Raw genomic sequence first — 6,037 nt, 5'->3', positions numbered from 1 at the left:
CTGCATAAGGATGAGTTTAAAAGCAATGAGCTAATGCAACAGGTAAAGTGTTCAAGCATTGTTCTGCCATAAAATCTAATCTCTAATCTCTGCTCAAGTCATCATCAGAGACACTGTCCCAATTTAAAACAAAATAACATTAATAGCAATAAGGCAATGCTCATCCCTCTTAGGTAAGGCACACCATTCTCCTACAAGGAGGAATTGGGAACAAAAAGAGACCAGCCAACTTTCCCAGCATAAAAAGTGGTAAATTATGAAGTCATGGGCTCATCACACTTCACTGGGCCTTGTGCCAAACCAAGCTGTGCAGAGAATTCTACTTGCATTACCCTTCAAGTTGACAAGTATTCATGCAGTCATATCAAAATATGTGGAAAACATTGAAAAACAAATTAAACTGAATAAAAATATAAAGTCTGGTGTAATTATCTCTGATCTGCCATATCTCTGCTTCAAAATCTGTGACTCTTTACCTTCCTATACCCAAGTGACTGATCCAACAAGCCAAAGGTGTGAGGGACCGTAATCACATTGCTGTGCACTCTGCACAGCAGTGTCTATGGAGTCCAGTAGTATCTAACCACACTCAGGCCACACCATCCTCTTAGCAGAAGCCTCATTTCTTTAAAGTGGATAAAAATCTTAAAGGCTCTAGTGAAGAAATCTAAGCTTAGAAACTTCCTGGTGCTTTGTATACTTTATCCCCACACTACCGTGTGTGTGTGTGTGTGTGTGTGTGTGTGTGTGTGTGTGTGTGTGTGTGTGTGTGTAGGTCAAAGGTCAACTTCAGGTGTTGGGTAGCCATCTTCCTTTGAATGTAGTGTTTTTTCTGGAACTCAGAGCTTACCAACTGGCCTAAGCTAGCTGGCCAGTGAGCCTAGGAATCCACCTCTGCTCCATCAGGGCTAAGATTCTGAATGCGAGTTACCCTGCTGGTTTTTATTATGGGTGCTAGAGATCAAGTTCAGGTCTTACCTGAACTTAAAGATGTGAGCAGAAATGCCAGGAGCTAGGCTCAGACACGGGGCACCAGTGACCAAGTTTCACAGAGGGAAGGACAAACATCAGCTATCAGAGGAGCTCACTGATTGGACATCCATCAATGACTGATGAGCTTTTGTCCAAGTCCCACGGTCATCTCTATACACACTAAACCTCAGATGAAACTAGGAATGGAAAGAATATACCTCAACATAAGGAAGGGTCTATATAACAAACCTATAGCTAGCATTATAGTAAGTGGGAAACTGAAAGCACTTCCTATAGAATCAGGAAGGAGACAGCGATGTCTGTTCTCCACCTGTATTCAATGGAATGGGAGCTCCTTGACTAAGTCCATTAATTTCTGTGTTCCCCAACACAGCATGTGTGACCAGTCCCTAGCCGAGACCCAGACGCTTGTGGAGCTGAGCATGAGTCCTGACCCTGCTCTTTGTCTTAGTTGTCACTGCCTCCAACTTCAAGGAGGGAAGTAAGCATGGGCAGGATTGCACTGGTCCACTCCCTCGCCTTCTTCCATGCCTATGCTCTTTATAGACAATCCATCCTGACAGTTCTCTCCCTAGGGGAGGAAGCAGTCTAGCATTTGCTGAAAAGGAGAGAAGGTAAACTAGGCCAAATATGAAATCCATTCTGATAGATTTAATTTTGTAGTGCAATCTGTGAGGCGTTGGAACTATCTTTAATGCCCCATCCAATGACAGAAAACAGAGGAAGAAGACAGGGCAGGAAAGGAAAAAAATCAGAAAAAGCAGTAGAAGATGAAGATAGAAAAAAATGGTTAAATAAACACTAGGTTTTCAAGAAAAAAAAACTAAAACAAAAAGTGGTATCTGTCCAGGATGAATCAAGAGGTTAGTCAGGCCCTTTTCTAGTAAGAAGATCTTCTGTTGAAAGAAATGCAACCACAAAGTTCTTCCCCCCTCTCGTCCTGTCTCTCGCTGCCTATAATCTGCACACAGTCTATTTCAACCTTATTTAAACTTCCTAAAGTGAATCTTCTCTGGTGGAAAGCTTTCTGAGTAACGGCAGTGAATCAGTGCTTTAACTTTTCAAGTCCTTAATGTTCCTCAGCAACCAGCATCTAATGAATGGGCTAAAAGCTGACAATCCGGTGCTGCTGAGAAACACCGAGAGATCAGCATTTCCCATGGAAAGCTTTGGTTGTCTCTGGCCTTTGGTCGTCTTGCCAGCCACAGTAACAGCTCTCTCCAAGAGTGTGGCAGCAGAGCATTTTATGCGCAAAGTCTTGAAGCATTGAGGCTGTACCTTTAAGGGTGGGGATTGGGGTGTGGCAGCCACAGAGTTCATAGAGTGTGTGTTGGGGAAAATAAGAGAGGGCCAAGAGGACATCACAAGGGCTTTGTTCTGGAGATCTCAGGAGGGTAACTATAGAGTCCTTTTGGGCAAAAAGAAAGGCCAAGAATTGGGTCAGCCTCTGGCAAGGTTGTGGAAGGAAGGCTGAAGCCATTAAGAACTCAGCACCTAGCCTGGAGGTTAGTTCAGACCCTTCCGCTGCAGTAGGCCTCCACAAGCTTGCAGGCATTGTCTCTGAACTGCGGGGAAGGGAACTCTGGTCTGTACGCCCACATCATCCTGGTGGCTTGCTTCTGGAGGAGGCCCAGCTCTTCAAGAACCGTGCCTTGGAAGAGTTAGCTCTTGCTATCAAAAAAATACGTGTGAACTGGGTATGGCAGTGCTGCCTTTATCCCAGCATTAGAGAGGCAGAGGTAGGGTAGAAGATCTCTGTGAGCTTGAGGCTAGGCTGCTCCACATTGTGAGTTCTAGGACAGCTAGGGACGTGTGCAAGGGTGTGGAAGGAACCACACTCAGAGAGAGAGAGAGAGAGAGAGAGAGAGAGAGAGAGACAGAGACAGAGACAGAGACAGAGACAGACAGAGACAGACAGAGAGAGAGACAGACAGACCGAGAGACAGAGAAACACATATGAATAGAAGTGCAGTTTCCCTGAATTATGGGAAGGAGCCTGGATGGTATATAGTAAACCATGATTGGATTGGCAGCTGTCACTACTGCACTCTGTCACCATTATATTAAGAATTATGAAACTGTAGAACATGGGGAAGTTAAAGTCATAGATAAGAAGAATTGGGTTATTTCTGAGTTGCTCTAGAGAGGATTAGAAACACTGGGATTTCTCTGGATATGAGGAATGTAGTCATAAGCCGATGCCTCTCAGAGGGCTCTACCTTGGCCATCTGAACAGTGACTGCTGCGAGTCAGTGAGGAGAGAAGATGGAGGCCCTCAGAGCAGGCACAGCTATCAATGCTCATGTAAATCAGATGTTTCTGTTGGAGAATTTGACCTGCACGCACATTTGCATTAGTGTGTTTTAGTAGAAATGCTAGGAAAGGGGGCTAGGAAGTCCTCCTAAAGAGTTTGGCACTCAATTCTTTTTCAGTCCTCCCAGGGGCTTATCACTGTCGCTCCATCTCCTGCTTGAGAAGGCAGTCACAGAGATCCAGGAGACTTGAGCCAGCTGGGATGAAAACCCACAGGGTCATCCTCAGAGTCTTCACACTTAGCTCATGTCTTTCTGTGACATCCCTCTCCTAAGCATCCATGTTTCCTAAACACCGTCTGTTTGAAAGTGAAGTTTATTCTGCATGGTGCTTTGGGGTAAAATTGTCCATGTGGGAAGTCTAACCTGAGTTTTGGGAGTGGTATTTTTGTGACTATTTACTGTTGGCTCTCAGCCACATTTGTTAGAGTACTGAACATGGGTTATGGGCATGGAGTGTGACCTAGTCAGTGTTTCTGTGGCTACAAACCACTCTCCCCTCCCTAGAGGAGAGAAGACAAAGGGAAGCCCAGTGTACATTCATGACATATGCTAAATGCAGAAAACTGACATTTCTCCTCTTGTGGGGTAGAGGAAGCGCTCCTGTTATTATCCTCTGTCTTACTGACAAGTGGATTACACCTCAAATATTCATTAGCACACAGCCGGAGGCCTAAGCAGTAAGCTGGGTGGTCTTCCACTGGAAAGATGCACCCAAACCTACTGTGATGTTACTCATGGTTGTGATGATAACTCTCCAGTTCTGTGTATTTTCAAAATGCAACAAGTCAGAAAAAAATCTAGCCAAAACAGAAAGACATGTGCCTCTTTTCAAAAGTGGATGTTAAATTTACAACTTATCGTTTTTAATTAATTCTCATTTCAACATTACAATTCATTGGAAACTACCATCTAAGCATTCTGTCATTTCAAACTATATTCATCTTTAATTAGAAAAATTTCCAGTTAACTAGAACTGGGTCATGCCAAACTTTCCAAAATATTACACTTGTAGTTTTGGTTGACGGTTGTCATCTTCCTAGCGTTAATGTACAAAGTGAAGAATAATCCCGATCACGACTTGTAGTCATTTTTATTCAGAAAAGAAAACCTCCTCCCACAGTTATTGGAGGCCCCAATGGCCCCTAGAAGTTCACACAATAATTGCTTTCAAAGGAATGTATGAGTCGCTTTTCTAAGCAGTCACCCACTCCTTTCTGACGATTAGGAGACTTAGAATTTCACAAGTGAAAACATCACTTTTTCTTATTGTTACAGAAGCTGGATAGTGAACGTCAAGATTCAGGGCAATAGGGAAGTGCAGGTAAAGAGTAAGATGCCAGGAACCATCGGCCACTTTCATGCAGAGCCTTCCCACCACTGCTCATGGAGGGTGTGTGCTCCCAGACAGCCACCTGCATAACTTTCCACTGCGTGGAATTCCATCCGTTTAATCAAACTGAAACAAAAGGTAGTGTTGAGGTCCTTGGACCTTAAAAGATTTCCTTCCTGATACATTATCTTGTTAACCCATTACATCATTCAAAAAACCAAATACCCCAGCTCAGCACACAGGAAATGTAAGAAAAAGAGGATCTAGAAAACATAGTGTTATACACATGTGTATACCACACACAGACATAGACAGAATATAGAAAACTCAGTCATTTATTAAGCATGTAAACATGTTTTTCTAATTTTTCAAATAAAGTAATAAATTATGATATAATCATAATTGGTGGTAGAATTATGTGACAGAGGTCTACTCTTACGAGCGCAGAACATACAGTTGCTTCAGCTCTGTATCACAGATGCTGCCATCCTATGGGCCCAGGTTCTGTTGGAACCAAGGAGATGTAGACACATGGATGAATGTTTAACCACTCAGATAGTATCCCTATGGTTTAAATCTCAGTCTGTTTAAATACAAGGCAAATGACAATCCCAGCTAGTTCTGACAGTTGCATTGGTAATTCTGTCTTTGATACATGCCCAGCCTTCAGGACTTCTCCCTTGAGGAGCTTTCCTATGCTCTGGGGTACAATGGTGAAGAGATGGGCATCTAGGCCCCAGAGTAGCTTGTGTCCTCTGAGATCTGGCTGCCTGGGATCCTGCCTGTTCTGAGATCTGACTGAGTTATCTGATCTGGTCTCTCAGTTTGGTGTGACCTCCTATTTGTAGTGGCTTGGCCTACAACAGTCAGTTGCAGCCTGGCTTCAGAGTCCTGTTGGGAAACCAGGACCATCAGCTGCTTTCTGTAGCCCTCTTCCTGCCAGCAGGGGTTTCTGAGCTTTGTGTTGTTTGATCATCAAGGGAAATACAAAAACAAAAAACAAAACCCAAACAACAACAACAACAACAACAACAACTTGAGGTTTATAAAAAGAAAAGGAAGCCAGGGATGTGTTTGGTAGAGTATGGTGAGGTGAAAGGGGGTGCGTCTTCAGGCCCGTGCTGAGATTTCCCTTTCCCCAGAGGTACCAGCCATATGATGGATATAGTATGGAAGAGAGTCTATTTAGGGCATGGGGAGGGGAGTTGAGGAGGGAGTAGAGACAGAGAAAGGCAGAGAGATAGATAGATAGATAGATAGATAGATAGATAGATAGATAGATAGACAGAGAGAGACAGAGACAGAGACAGAGACAGAGACAGAGAGAGAGTCTTGTCAGGAACATGTAGGGGGGAGGAATGGGAAGAGAAGGGTGTGTGTGTGTGTGTGTGTGTGTGAG

This window comes from Mastomys coucha, unplaced genomic scaffold (genome assembly GCF_008632895.1).
Source record: "Mastomys coucha isolate ucsf_1 unplaced genomic scaffold, UCSF_Mcou_1 pScaffold17, whole genome shotgun sequence".
Taxonomy (NCBI): Eukaryota; Metazoa; Chordata; class Mammalia; order Rodentia; family Muridae; genus Mastomys; species Mastomys coucha.
This window is presented reverse-complemented; position numbering follows the sequence as displayed.